Source organism: Pristiophorus japonicus, chromosome 8, assembly GCF_044704955.1.
Source record: "Pristiophorus japonicus isolate sPriJap1 chromosome 8, sPriJap1.hap1, whole genome shotgun sequence".
Classification (NCBI taxonomy): Eukaryota; Metazoa; Chordata; class Chondrichthyes; family Pristiophoridae; genus Pristiophorus; species Pristiophorus japonicus.
In genome coordinates, this window is record NC_091984.1 from 87703120 (window position 1) to 87718929 (window position 15810).

Below are 15810 nucleotides of genomic sequence, written 5' to 3' on the forward strand. Positions count from 1 at the left end.
GTAACCCACAATGCTATGGACCAACAGCTGGAAAATGGGATTAGGCTGGATAGCTCTTGGTTGGCCGGCGCAGACACGATGGGCTGAAATGGCCTCCTTCCGTGCTATAAATTTCTATGATTCTATGATCAACAGCCTTCCACCACCCATGCTGAAGCTACTGGGAAAGCACTTGGTAGAAGCACTAGGAGAGGCACAGGTACACAGAAGAGACACTAAGGGAATGCACAGGGGTGATTAGTTTATTTTTGTGTGCATTATGTTCTGATTGAATTTATAAATTTGGACTGGAATGTGTAGTTTCTAGTGGTTTTTATTCTTGTTTTGTCAGAAAGAGGATGATGCGATGGTCAGTGGTGGAGGAAAGTGAAGGACCATGGGACTCTTGGGAAAGCGTGGTTGAGGTTACTGGTATTGCTGCACATTGAGGGAGTGGAATCCCTTTAGGTTCAGAAAAATTGCCGGGCTGACTTGAGCCGCACACAAGGCAATGTGCATACAGTCAATGGTACCCTGCACCATGGAGAAGACTGCAATCTGTGCAAACCCCTGTGCTCACTCTATCTGTTTGTCTCTAGCAAGAGGGAATGAGATGAAGCTATCTCTCTGTGTATAGAGAGCTTCAGTGACCTCCCTTATGCAGCAGTTACTCCAAACTGTGAGATGTTGCTTATATCTCCAGCAGCAGCCAGGAAGGAGCCAGATACATAAAAAATAAGGGCTACAGTTACCTTGACAGCCACAGGCAACGCGTTCCTTGCCCTGCTTTGAATTTGCAGTTGTAGCTGTAGCAGTTGGAAGATTTCAGTCATGACCTTTCTAAGTGAAGCAAAGAGGTCTCAAGCATTGGTCCTCACTGACGTTGAGGTCAGAGAATTGTTCCTTAAAGACCCTCAGTGGATATGGTTTCCTGCTGTGAGCCCTACTCCCCCTCCTTCTCCTCCCTTATCTACTCATCTAGCAGCTTGTCTTATTCTGCATGGCCTCAGTCCATTCTCCCAGTCATGCTCAATTCCAAGAGGAAGGCCTACCAGGCCACCCATGTCTGGAAGGAACTGGTTTCAACACAAGCTTCAAAACCAACAAAAAAGTATTTCAGCACCAGCCAGATCACATTCTGTAGACTATTGAAACTTTAGACAACTATAGGAAAGCTCCAAAAATGCAGGTAATTGCACCAGCAGCCAGCAGAATGAATCCTGCAATTAACCTGTAAGTACTTTACGTAGCGCTGGTGGGGGAGTCCTTCATGCGGTTTAACATCATGTTCAGCTATGTGAGGTTAAGAGAGGGTGTAGGCTGGAGTATGGCATTTGAAAATGGCAGCACTGGCATCAAATCAGCATTGCACACTGATCGACGTCATAAACTGTCTGCTCTGCATGCTGCCAGCAGTCGTCAGGTGCGCGCACACAAACCTCTTTACCAAGGTGGCATCCGGCACGCTTCCCATCGGAAGTGAGCACACGTCTCGGACACCATTTTCGACTGTTAGGAGGCCTAAATAACAGGTGCGACGGTGCCCAATTTCTCCCCCACTTTCTATGATAACATGGCTGCTTTACACCACATCATCTTGATCCTCTGTAAGTCTGCTTTACTTTCAGTCTTAAATTCAGGTCTAAACAAAACATTTTTCTTCAAATCAGTTTGAACATACTGTATAACCTGAAAGTATGTAAAATATTGTAATGTTGTTGGGTCTTCCTGCTGAGTAAATGGCTCCCCAGTGTGTATCCTGTACATTCAGGTCTATTCGCTGATTGGACCGTGGGCAAGTACAGCAGGAGCGGCGAGGTCTGGGCGAAGGAGCGGCAAAAGATTATAGAGCGACATGATCGGGGCCTAGGAGAGGTGTGAGTTACGGGGCCCAGAAGAGGTGAGGGCCCAGGGGCAGCAGGGGCTAGCCCACACTGCAATATGTGTGCGCACTAGGTCCATGCAGCAGAGCTGGTCTCCAATCATCTTGGTTAATCCTTGCCACTCTGTCAAGCCTGTGTGGTGGCTGGTGTGCAACGGCCACCACACGTTAAAAAAATCCATGCACAGGCACCTTCCACTCTTCAACATGTAGTTCAGGACTTGGAATATTAGGTCCTTCATCGATACACCTATGAACTCATCCCTTTTTGGAGTGGAAGCAAGTCATCCTCGATCTGAGGGATGGCCTGTGATCCTGTACATTATACCAGTGACAGAGAACTGCCGGCATCATTTACTCTGTGTTGTTATCATGGGTGTTTAACAATCATGAAAGAACTTCTACAACATATTAATGCTAGTGACATATACTCTCTGTCCTGCATATAAATATCACAAGGTTTATTCTGTTGAAAGTAAAACTTGTCTCTTTGAATTTTCTTTGAAATAAATGTCACAGTGGAGCTAAGAGATTTTGGGGTAAAGTTTCCCCTTTAGGCGCAGTCAACAATCTGGGTGCAAATTGGCTTGAAATTGCACGGATTTTCTGAAATGATGTTATGGTTCAAATCTCTACTCAAACTCATTTACATATTGCTGAACGTAAAACCTTCCATGAACCAGTGCAATTGGGCAGCATAATAGAATGTAATTGTTTTTTTTCTCCTAGCATTAAAAAATATTCCTTGGTGTATTTAAGAGTGGTAATCTGGTGCAATTTTATTAAGACAGCTGAAAATTAGTTTATCGGAAAAAATTAGCATTTTTAATAAGTGTCCAGTGCACCACCTGTGAGTAACCTGATTTTAAATCAGTGAAAATAACTGAAAAAAACTATACAGAACCATTTACTAATTTCATTGGTGTACAGTAGTCAGTTTCTGAGAAAACTAAATTTTCTAATATTTAAAAACTTTCAAAATATGCCGACTAGTGCCTTTGCGCCTAAAAACGAGTTCAATTTGAAGAGCCTCCTCGAACAGCTGCAAAAATGGATCAATCAGTGGAAACGCACCAAGGTGCTTCATTCAGTCTGGGCCAGCAGCCAGTTTTGTGGACAGGGCCGGTTTTCTGTGCGATATTTTTAAAAAACAGCATAAAAGATCGTGGAAACAAGATTTACGCTGGACATAAATTGCACTTAAAATTTTCGATCTTTTACACTGGTTTGCCCAATTTGGACAAATTGCACTGGTAAAGTAATGGAAACTCTAGGCCATTATTCCAAATCTTGATGCATATACACAAGCTCATTCCTACCGAGCAAGTACGTTATAACATTGGATATAACGACCCTGCAAATCTGCAGCCATTCTGGCACACTCTCACCAGAAGTTCAGCAGCAGTCTGCTGGAAGATTCCGATCACAATGCCATGATCTCTGTTAAACCACAAGCACCACATATTAGCCAATGCTAAGAAATTACAACCTTGGAGACATTATATGAGCATTCTGCTTAATCTCCATGTGTTGTAATGTTACATATTGAAAATTTCATATTCAAAAAATAGTTTTGTGGTATGATCAAGCTCGTCACTGAGTGACTATTACCATTTTGAAAGATCATGGAGCCGAAATTGTGTGTCACTCCAGTTGGGGGTGATAACCTTTTCGAGGCCGGAAGTGAAATTGGGCTTACCGCCCCTGACAGGAAGTGGAGCACAATTTCGCGCACTCCACTTCCTTTTGGGGCGGGATCGGGGGCGCTACCCGAGTGGACATCGGAGCTCTCCTCGGCTTTTTGATGGGCTTCCACTCGGCCTCTGGGGATGCGTGGTGCCATGGCCGATTTCGGCACTGTTGTGTATGGAGAAAGAGTCGGACTGAAAATTGTGAGCTCAAAGTAAAGTGTGACCGTAGTCTTTTATTGCAGGTCTCCAGAGTGTCTCTCCAACCTGTGAAGCCTCCATAAATAGCTGTGCTCCCAAGGGATTATGGGATCCCTTGGGAACTCCAGGGGATGAGCCCTCTGGTGGCTGTCCACATATATAACAACACTCCCCCGCCAAAGTCAATAGTGCAACTATTTACAATGTGAGTCGATCTGGGGCCCTTCTTGCCCAGGTTGATCGTCTCGACGTGAAAGCTGGTGTTGTTGAATCATTTATTGGGCCCTCGCTGGGCTGCTGTGCAGCTGGCCTTGCTGGGCTGCCTGGTGTGTTGGGCCCTGCAGGGCTGCTGTGATGATGGATTCTGCTTCATGGTCAAGCGTGGTGCCGGTTGCCATTGATGTGTATGTTGGGGGATTTAAAAAAGTAGGGTCCAAGGTGGGTTGCTCAGGATAGTCTGTGAATCTGAGTTTGATTTGGTCCAAGTGTTTCCGGTGAATGAGTCCATTTGAAAGTTTGACCCGAAACTCCCTGATTCCCTCTTTGGCCACGACAGTGCCGGGATGCCACTTGGGACCTTGTCCATAATTTAATACAAATACAGGATCATTGAGTTCAATCTCGTGTGACACATTTGCGCTATCATGGTATGCACTTCGTTGAAGCCACCTGCTCTCTATCTGTTCATGTAGATCAGGGTGAACTAACGAGAGCCTTGTCTTAAGTGCTCTTTTTGTGAGCAGTTCAGCAGGTGGGATCCCAGTGAGTGAGTGGGGTCTCATGCAGTAAGCAGGACTTGGGATAGGTGAGTCTGCAGTGAGCCTTCAGTTACCCTCTTCATGCCTTGCTTGATGGTTTGCACTGCTTCTCTGCCTGACCATTGGACGCTAGTTTAACGGGGCAGATGTGACATGTTTGATCACATTACGGGTCATGAATTCTTTGAACTCAGCACTGGTAAAACATGGCCCGTTGTCGCTCACCAGGACATCGGGTAGGCCGTGTGTGGCAAACATGGCCTGCAAGCTTTCAGTAGTGGCAGCGGACGTGCTAGCCGACATTATCTCACATTCAATCCATTTGGAGTATGTGTCTACAACCACAAGGAACATTTTACCCAAGAACGGTCCTGCATAGTCGATGTGTACCCTAGACCACGGTTTGGAGGGCCAAGACCATAAACTTAGCGGCGCCTCCCTGGGTACGTTGCTTAACTGCGAGCATGCATTACATCTGTGAACGCAGGACTCTAAGTCCGCATCGATACTGGGCCACCACACGTGGGATCTGGCTATTGCTTTCATCATTACGATGCCTGGGTGGGTACTGTGAAAGTCATTGATGAAGGTGTCTCTGCCCTTCTTGGGACCACTACTTGATTGCCCCACAGAAGGCAGTCTGCCTGTATAGACATTTCATCTTTGCGCCGCTGGAACAGCTTTATCTCTTCCTGCATTTCCACTGGGACACTGGACCAGCTTCCATGAAGCACACAGCTTTTGACTAGAGATAATAAGGGGTCCTGGTTTGTCCAGGTTTTGATCTGCTGGGCAATGACGGGTGATTGCTCACTCACAAATGCTTCCATAACCATGGCTAGATCTGCGGGCTGTGCCATTTCCACCCCCGTGGGGTGGGCAATGGCAGCCTACTGAGAGCATCGGTGCAGTATTCTGTGCCTGGCCTGTGGCGGATGGTGTAGTTGTATGCGGACAACGTGAGCGCCCATCTCTGGATGCGGGCCGATGCGTTGGTATTTATCCCCTTACTCTCGGAAAACAGGGATATAAGTGGCTTATTGTCAGTTTCCAATTCGAATTTTAGCCCAAACAGGTATTGATGCATTTTCTTTACCCCATAGACACAGGCTAACACTTCTTTTTCAATCATGCTGTAGGCTCTCAGCCTTAGGCAGACTCCTGGATGCATAGGCAACCGGTTGCAGCTTCCCGAAATCATTAGCTTGTTGCAATACACACCCGACGCCATATGACGACGCATCACATGCTGGTACCAAACGCTTACATGGATCATACAACACAAGCAATTCATTTGAGTGTAACAATTTTCTCGCTTTTACAAAGGCATTTTCTTGGCTTTTGCCCCAAACCCATTCACCCCCTTTTCATTGTAAGACATGTAGTGGTTCTAGCAGTGTGCTGAGATCCGGTAAGAAGTTACCAAAGTAGTTCAGGAGTCTCAGAAACGACCGCAGCTCCGTCACGTTCTGTGGCCTCGGTGCGTTCTCGATTGCCTCCGTCTTCGCCTTGATGGGTCTGATGCCGTCCATCGCAATCCTCCTTCCCAAGAACTCTACTTCAGGCGCCAGGAAAATGCACTTCGACCGTTTTAATCTGAGCCCCATGCGGTTGAGTCGACTAAGAACCTTCTAAAGGTTCTGCAGGTGCGCGACTGTGTTCCGACCTGTGACCAAGATGTCGTCCTTGAAGATCGCGCGCGGTGTGTGGGACAGACTTCAGTAAACTTTCCATGTTTCTCTGGAATATCGCGGTCGCTGATCGGATTCCAAACAGGCATTTGTTATAAACAAAAAGACCCTTGTGTGTGATGATGCAGGTGAGGGCCTTCGATGATTCCTCCAGTTCCTGCGTCATGTAGGCTGAAGTCAGATCCAGCTTCGTGAATGTCTTTCCTCTCCCGCCAGCGTACAAAGAGGTCGTCGGCCTTTGGTAGTGGGTATTGGTCCTGCAGGGAGAAACGATTGATAGTTACTTTGTAATCGCCACAGATTCTGACGGTGCCATCTCCCTTGAGGACTGGGACAATACGACTGGCCCACTCGCTGAACTCGATCGGTAAAATGATGCCCTCTCTTTGCAGCCGGTCTAGCTCGATCTCTACCCTTTCTCTCATCATGTACGGTACTGCTCTCGCCTGGTGATGGATGGGTCACGCCCCCGGAATTAGGTGGATCTGCACTTTTGCTCCTTGGAATTTCCCGATGCCTGGTTCGAATAGCGAAAGAAATTTGTTTAAAACCTGGGCACACGAAGTGTTGTCAGCGGGCGATAGCGCTCGGACGTCGGCCCAGTTCCAGCGTATCTTTTCCAGCCAGCTCCTGCCGAGCAGTGTGGGACCATCGCTCGGTACCACCCAGAGTGGTAGCTTGTGCACCGCTCCATCGTAGGAGACCTTTACGGTAGCACTGCCGATTACAGGAATCAGTTCTTTCGTGTAAGTTCTTAGTTTCATGCGAACTGGAATTAAGGCTGGCCTTGAGGCCTTGTTGCACCACAACCTTTCGAAAATCTTTTTGCCCATGATGGACTGGCTCGCGCCCGTGTCCAGCTCCATTGACGCCGGGAGTCCATTTAGATCAACATTCAGCATTATCGGGAGACAATTCATGGTAAATGTGTGCACCCCATGTACCTCTGCCTCCTCTATCTGAGGCGCTGGTTCGTCGTGATCCTCCGTGGATCTATCCTCCTCTGCAACATGATGGTTTGCAGGTTTAACAGGCTTAGCAGCTCGCTTGCACACTCGTTGGAGGTGTCCCATTGTTCCACAGCCCTTGCAAACGTACTCGTTGTGTCGGCATTAATGGAAACGATGATCACCCCTGCAGCGCCAACAAGCTATTAATGGCCTTGCATCATCACCCTTGATGGTGGACTCTGAGTCATCTGCGGTCGTGCAGCTGCAGGTATGTGTGACCTGCCCTGTACGTTACGATTCGAAAACAACATCATTTTGTTCACATGACTTGTAGCAGCACTTGTGTGCTGAGAGATTTGCTTTGTCTTGTCACTGGTGGCAATGAACACTGGGCTATCGCTATGGCCTTACTCAAGGTTGGGGTCTCTACAGTCAAAAGTTTGCGAAGTATGGTTTCGTGGCCAATGCCAAGTACGAAAAAGTCTCTGAGCATGTGCTCCAAATGTCCTTCAAATTCGCAATGTCCTGCAAGGCGTCATAGCTCGGCGACATAACTCACCACTTCCTGGTCTTCAGACCTTTTGTCGGTGTCGAACCGGAACCTCGCCATCAGAACGCTTTCCTTCGGGTTCAAATGCTCTCGGACCCAGTGTGCACAAATCGTCGTACGATTTCCCCGTGGGTTTTGCTGGATTGAGCAAAATATTCATGAGGCTATACGTTGGTGCCCCACAGATGGTGAGGAGGATTGCCCTTCATTTGGCAGCGCTCTCTTCCCCATCTAGCTCATTGGCCACGAAGTATTGGTCGAGTTGCTCCACAAATGTTTCCCAATCATTTCCCTCCGAAAATTTCTCCAGGATGCCCACTGTTCTCTGCATCTTTGGGTTCGCTATCTGTATCTCGTCGGCAGTTTTGTGTATGGAGAAAGAGTCAGTCTGAACACTGTGAGCTCAAAGTAAAGTGTGACCGTAGTCTTTTATTGCAGGTCGCCAGAGTGCCTCTGCAACCTGTGAAGCCCCCTTAAATACCTGTGCTCCCAAGGGATTATGGGATTCCTTGGGACTCCAGGGGATGAACCCTTTGGTGGCTGTACAGAGTAAATACAAGTCCACATATCTAACAGGCATGAACCCCACAAAATCGGAAGAGAAAAGGCCGAGTAGTAAGTCGGCGAAAACAAAATATCACCGCGCACCTCTGCTCTAAGTTTCACCCTGTGATTAGTGTGTTGCCCGGTTCACGATCCATGAGGCTGGCGCGGACATCGCCCGTGGCAGCCTCACGGGGGACTGCCCAATTTTTGCCGCAGGGAAGAAACGGGCCGCTGCAGGGCGATAAAGGGTCGCCATCCATGGTGATGATGTAATTGCTGGAGGCACAGCGGCCCAGGGTGCTACCAGTGTGGGTGCGTCACTACTGCTTTTATGCATCGGCTAACTTCCGCGTAATTTTGTGGGAGCCGATTGCCGCCCCCCCCCCCCCCCACCCCACCCCACCGGTCAAAATCACTTTCGCCCCCCGCTCCAGAGGCGCATAACAGAGGAATTTCCCCTCTCCCCCTCCATATTAACTTTAACATCCTTTTGCTTATTTCTATTTCATCTGGTGATTTGTTTTGAATCTTTTTGTTGAAACAGTGAGTGCTGATGGCATCATTAGAAGAACTAACTTGGATAGAATTACCAAATTCAATAATGTGAAAAAGTTGAATTCAGTAGAGACAGCCATTAACACCGAAGCTGATTGGTAGGTTTTACTTTTGGATAGTTGCCCCCTTCAAGAGTTTGCATGAGACGTGTGGAATCCATTTTGGACCAAACTGTATGTCATCCATCGCTTAATGATTAATCAAAACAAAATAAATTTCCAGTCAATGCAAAGCTGATAGTAACAAGGTTAATCAATAACTCGGATGCCTATTAAGGGCTTTGGCTTATAAGTCAAAATAGGTTCTTTTAATGTTTTTCTAATTCATTGGTAAGATCTGGTAAGCCTGGCAGGGAGTAAAATCCAGTGATACAGCAGCTTTTAAAGGGCAGGAGAGATTTTGTGGTACCGAAAGTTGTGTTTGCTGCAGAAGAGCAGTTAAGAAATACAGGCAAAATGGGCAAAGGGGAATGCCAGCAAAAATGTCTGAAGGCAGGAATGTGGGGAAAAACCCTTGGAAGCCTTTCCACAAAAGGGGCAGGAAAGGAAGCTGTCCCTTCCTGAAGTGGCAGGTCAAAGCAAAGGTCAAAGCCACTTAGCTGGAAGTAGCAGAGAGATTGAAGAAATGAGGAAATGTCTTAATGGTATGAGGAGTACCACCAAAATAAATGTACCCACTTTTGCATACGTTATTTTACTCCTGGAAATAACTGCATGGGCCAAATAAAATCTGTGATTTGAGCATCCTCACATACCAGTATTCCTGGTGCCCAATGTCGCTAGGGCACAAATATTGGGAAAAACTTATGGTGTACTTATATTATTTGCCTCTAATTTGAATAAAGCTACTCAAATTAGGTTATTCTGTTTCCACTGAAAGATCCCAGAAGTGAAGCGGATTGTGGGGAGCAGGTAGAGCAGCTCCCCAATTGATTTTCTGCCCTTGTCTGCTTAGGTTACACCAAGGAGCTGGGAAATTCCAATGGAATAACCTGTGTTTTGATTTTGTCACCCTAAATAACACTTCACATGTCGTATTATTTTCTTTTCTAGATTTCTTTAATTTTTCCCTTCCCTCAAAAACACTGATTCTACTAGAGCTACGGTCCACAGACATCAGCAGCCCTCTAGTATCTTGCTCTTTCTGTAGGTACAAGAACAGTCATGTCAGCAACAATTCAGGCTGATATTCCTATGCTTCAGGGATAGTTGAGTACTTGTCAAATACTTTTCTAATATTTCTGATTTGCTTAGAGCTTATATAAATAACCTGCCAAAGGGAATTCTATTGAAATGCATGTCAAAACATATGCTAATATAGATTTCAGCAACAAAATATATTACAAGTATATCTGTTCATAGTTTCTAAACCATAAATTATTTCAAAGTTTATTGTTTTCACAGTAAGAGATAACACAGAGTAGTAATGTTTTTGCATAGGCTGTGTACTCGTAGCAGTAATACTACATTCATCTTACAACATTTCTTGAAGTAGTGGTTCTATAATACCCTTGGCTGTCAGTGTGTGGTATGTGCCCTGTTTATATTGTAAGCAGGTTCCACCACACCAGAGTAATAGACAAACAACTGTGCATACAGAAAATGAGGTTATAGATTGTTACTTTTGAACTATTATTGAAATCAATTTCTGCCACTAGACTTTGCCCGATTACTGGGGAATGTCTGTACAGGTCAGGAATCTGCCAACTACACCAAACCAACATTGTATATTCATGCTGAACCCAACAGCAGTCACAAAAAATGATGTGAGTTCCTCCAGCAGCACCATTGCCTCGAGAGGTGCCAGTCAAAACAATGGTCTGTACTTTAAGGTGATTTCTGAGAGGGCTGGCCCAGGAAATGCAGTGAGAAACCATTCCCCCATTTGCTTAATCTCTTCTCAACACTTCCAGGATTTCCCATCAGAAGTGCAGGCTGAATTCGCCCACCCATATTTGGACGGGTGTATTCAAATTAAATGTTAATGATATGTGCATCATTGGAAAAACCTACCTCTTTCACCAAGCTTTTGGACACCTGGCCTAATATCTTCTTCTGTGGCTCAGTGTCAAATATCATTTTTTAACGCATCTGTGAAGTGCCTTGGGACATTTTGCTACATTAAAGGTGCTACATAATACAAGTTGTTGTTGTTGACTTATTTCCCATCATTAATGCTTTAGCAATGTTGGACATTAGGAACATTGTTGTAGTCCTAGCAACCATCATTGCTAAAACTATGGGCCCAAATTTGGCCAGTACAGATTTCTGGCGCACTCACCAGAGGTGCGCCGCTTTTGTAGAGCTCCAAGAGTGCCAAAAATCTTCAGGCTGAGTTTGGCCGCTCCCCAGCCTCTCCTCCATGATGGCTTAGTGTGGCAACTGAATTTGGGGGCGGAGCCAGGTCCCGGCGCTAAAAACAGTGCTGGGACCTCTGCACATGTGCGCTAGAGTGTGCGCGCATGCGCAGTAGCTCCTAGCCCCCAGAATCTGAGAGTGTGTGATGCAGGCTGTGTGGGAGGGGCCGACGCTCGCTGCCCCTATCCCGGGCCGAGTGGCCCGCCGCACAGGCCAGCCGCTACCTTCCCACGCTGAGGGCTACAAGAGACAGGTTGGTGGGGGGAAGAGTTTTGATCGGGCGGGTCGGGGGGTGGTGCAGGGAAGAGTTTTAATCCGGCGGTGGGGAGGGGGGAAGAAAAGATCTTCAAACATTTTCCACTACTTTAATATCTAGCTATCTTTACTAAAAATATACTCAGTTTAATCAGGCTGAAAGCACCTACACCCTGTCCAGTCTCATGCTTGGGATTTAAAAAAAATTAGCATTCCTATCACAACACTGTCATTTGGAGGCTACCTGCGCTGATCTCTTGATTCACTGCAGGGTTTTTCAGAACGTACAAAAGTGGCCACTTACTCTGGCCTAACTTAGTTTGGAGTAAGTTTTAGTTGGCTAAACTTGCTTAAATGGCCAAAACAGGCATAAGTGGCTGGTAATGCCTACTTTTGAAAAAAAAACTGAACTAAAAAAGAACCTAACCAACTCACTTTCACTGGAGCAACTTAAATGGGGAGAATTGCAATTTTTAAGTTACTCCAAAAAAATCAAAGCAACTCCTGGGGAAACTTGGACCCATATATGAAGGGTCATTTAAAATGTAAAGGGCTGTGATCAATGAACTTTTTTTTTTAAAAGAGGAAAGAAAATACAGTTTTTCTGCTATGACCAGCACTGTCAGCTGCACTACTTGCTGCAAAGATTTCCCTTCCCTCCTCCTCAACCAAGGCAGGCGACTAGAAATACTATCTTGGGCCTTCCACTATTTTGAGAATTAGTTTGACCTCAGAAGATCCACCGAGATCAGGGCAGAATGACTGGGGTAGACAGAAAGCCACTGTGGATCAGGTTCCCGGTGGATCGGAACATAGAGGACAACCTCTTTAGGTGAACATCAGATCCTTTTGAGGCAACAACAATACTTAGTTTACCTGACAATACTGCCACTGAAGTCAGCTAACAGCTCTGTAAAGTAAATGGGACATGAACTTCCAGCCAATCCAATGGACAAAACACTGCAGAGCAGCAGACAGCACAATATCAGACCGGGGAGAATAATTCCGCAGCACCAGCATATTGTCTAAAGAAGCAAGTTTGGGACTGGATGACAGTACAAGCAGTGTGGTCATATTTAAAAGATTACATATCAATCAGAATTCCAAATCCTCATTTGAGTTTGAACATGATCTTTAAGAAATGATTTAGTACCTGTGAGGCTGATTCTGGTAATGGGTGGTTGACTTGTTGCTGGGGACCTTCTATGGAAAGAGAGAGAGAGAACAAATCAATGACGTACTTTCATACATCAATGCAGTTAATTAACTTGCTGGCACAATACAAAATATGGCTTCAAACAAATTGTAAGCAAGTCAGAAACGTAAATCTAGTTTTGTAACAGACCAGTTATAATACATTTCTTTTCAAATAGATTTTTTTTACATTTTGATAGTTCTTTTCTTTATTATTTTATATTTCTGAAGGTATGGGATCTCAGTGCTGGACAGCAGAACACCTTTCAGTTTTTCCTAAGCAGTGTGACTATAAAGGACGTGCAGAGCAGGTACAATATGTGTTAGATGCAGAATAAAACTGCTCAATTCAGCATCAGCAAAATTATTCAATTCTGCCTGTGGCAGTAAAGTATTTGTTTCATTTCCTACATCCTTGTGACTCTGAATGAATTTGCCAATAAGCTTGCCCTGAATTGGAATGGTCGTACCCAAACTCATTTCACATGGGACCCTACAGCTGGCAGAGAAAGGAGATTTTCATCCTATCGATCTAGGCTTGATTTTGAATCTTGGGCTGGAATTCTTCTGGCAGGGTCGGACTTCTGTCCTCCCCTCCGTTGCCAATGCTACCTGTAAAGTCCTGTCCCCTCAGTACAGATTCACACGAGGCATGTAGTGAAGTCAAGGTCACTCTGGACCTGCACCTTTATTTCACAGCTCAAGAATGCTGCACTTGCCTGAGACCTGTCCTTATATACCTGTCTCTTGCAAGTGCACCCCTGGTGGTAAGGTATGCTGGTGGTTACAGGGCATATCTTATTACAGTCATGTATAGCATGTTAGGATACAGTTATATATAATAATGTAAGATACATGACATCACCCTCCCCCAAGGTCTTATTGTCTTTATAGGTTCAGTCTCTCAGGTGGTCTATGCTCTCGCGTGGAGCGTCTGAGTTGTGGTTCAGTTGTTTGCCTTGGTGTCTGTTTTTCTTTGAGTGTGGTTGCTGGTATCTCACCTGGGTTGTCTGTTTTGATTGGTGTGATTGTTGTTGACTCGCCTGGGCTGTCTGTTGGGATTGCCCTTTCCTCAGGTTGTTCCCTCTGTCTGTCCACCAGGTGTGGTGCGAGTTGCACATTGTAGTCTGCCTCTGGTTCTGCAGTGTTGTTGGTAAATCTGCTTTTGACTTGGTCTACATGCCTCCGGCAGGTTTTGCCATTGTCCATTTGTACTACGAGCAGCCTGTTTCCTTCCTTGCCCGTTACTGTCCCTGCAAGCCATTTGGGACCCCTGCCATAGTTTAGTACAAACACTTTGTCCCCTATCTCATTCCATCTCCCCCTCGAATTTCTGTCATGGTACTCAGTCAGCTTATGGCGCTTTGCCTCAACGATTTCGTGCATGTCTGGGAGGATTAATGAGAGCCTTGTTTTTAAAGTCCTTTTCATCAACAGTTGCGCGGGGGGATCTCAGTCAATGAGTGCGGACGAGATCTGTATTCCAGCAGAAGTCGCGACAGGCGACCCTGCAGCGTGGGACCTTGGATTTTAAGCATACCTTGTTTAATGATTTGCACTGCTCTCTCCACCTGGCCGTTGGAGGCCGGCTTGAAAGGTGCCGTCTTGACGTGATTTATGCGTGGTCAATTATAAAGTCTTGGAATTCTGCGCTGGTGAAGCACGGACCATTGTCACTGACCAATATGTCAGGGATTCCGTGCGTTGCAAACATGGTTGCGAGGCTCTCCACAGTGGTGGAGGTTGTGCTCGAGTTTAAAATGGTACATTCGATCCACTTTGAAAATGCATTTACAACTACGAGGAACATTTTGCCCATGAATGGGCCCACATAGTCTATGTGCACCCGCGACCACGGTTTGGTAGGCCAGGGCCAGGGGCTCAGTGGAGCCTCCCTGGGGGCATTGCTGAGTTGGGCACAAATGGTGCACCTTCGGACGCAGAGCTCCAAATCCGTGTCAATACCAGGCCACCAGACGTGGGATCTGGCTATGGCCTTCATGAGAACGATCCCCGAGTGCTCGCGGTGGAGCTCCCGGACAAATGCCTCTCTGCCTCGCAGAGGCATGACTTCTCGGCTGCCCCACATCAGGCAGTCTGCTTATAGTGATAGCTCATGCATGTGCCTGTGAAAGGGTTTTAATTCCTCGGGGCAGGCATTGCGAGCCTCTGCCCAGTCACCGGTTAGGACACATCTTTTCACGAAGGATAACGTGGGGTCGCTGGCCGTCCAGGCTCCGATTTGGCGAGCCGTCATAGGCGAACCTGTGGACTCAAAGGCATTGATTGCCATGACTATCTCACAGTCCTGTTCGTCAGACCCTTCCGTGGTCGCCAGAGGTAGCCTGCTGAGCGCGTCGGCACAGTTATCTGTGCCTGGTCTGTGCCTTATGGTATAGTCATAGGACGCCAGCATGAGTGCCCATCTTTGAATTCGCGCCGAGGCGTTGGCGTTTATTGCCTTGCTCTCGGATAGGGGGGACGTGAGGGGCTTGTGGTCGGTTTCTAATGCGAACTTGGCCCCGAAAAGGTATTGGTGCATCTTTTTGACACCATACACGCACGCGAGTGCCTCCTTCTCTACCATTCCGTACCCGCGCTCCACCCGCTATGGAGGCATAAGCTATGGGTTATAATTTGCCCGCACTATTGCCATGTTGCAAAACGCACCCGACCCTATATGCTGACACATCGCATGTGAGAATTAGCTTTTTACCTGGGTCAAAGAAAGTCAAAACACTGTTGGAACACAGAAGGTTGCGTGCCTTATTGAAGGCGCGTTCCTGGGCGTCTCCTCAAAACCAATCGCACCCCTTCCTGAGTAGCACGTGGAGAGGCTCCAGCAGCGTGCTTAAGTTCTGCATAAAGTTCCCAAAGTAATTGAGTAGCCCGAGAAAGGCGCGCAGTTCTGAGACATTCCGGGGCCTGGGTGTCAGGCGAATTGCTTCTGTTTTGGACTCTGTTGGGCGGATTCCATCAGCGGCAATCCTTCTGCCCAAAATTTCAACCTCGGGTGCGAGAAACAGGCACTTGGATTTCTTGATTCGTCGGCCTACCTGATCCAACCACTTTAGTACTTCCTCCAAATTACGGAGATGGGAGTCGGTGTCCCTGCCCGTGATAAGTATGTCGTCTTGAAATACAACCGTCCCCGGGATGGACTTGAGCAGACTCTCCATGTTGCGCTGGAATATGGCAGCTACC

At 46.6% G+C, this 15810-nt stretch overlaps 1 protein-coding gene across 1 annotated transcript in view; it reads right to left on the reverse strand.

Annotated features, from left to right (window-relative positions):
* pde4ba (phosphodiesterase 4B, cAMP-specific a) overlaps positions 1–12607 on the reverse strand; it is a 242088-nt gene extending 229481 nt beyond the window's left edge. The window contains exon 1 of the mRNA XM_070887016.1: positions 12566–12607. The gene's annotated coding sequence lies outside the window, so the exon portion shown is untranslated. The remainder of the gene's footprint in view (positions 1–12565) is intronic.
* Between the last annotated feature and the right edge of the window lie 3203 nt (positions 12608–15810).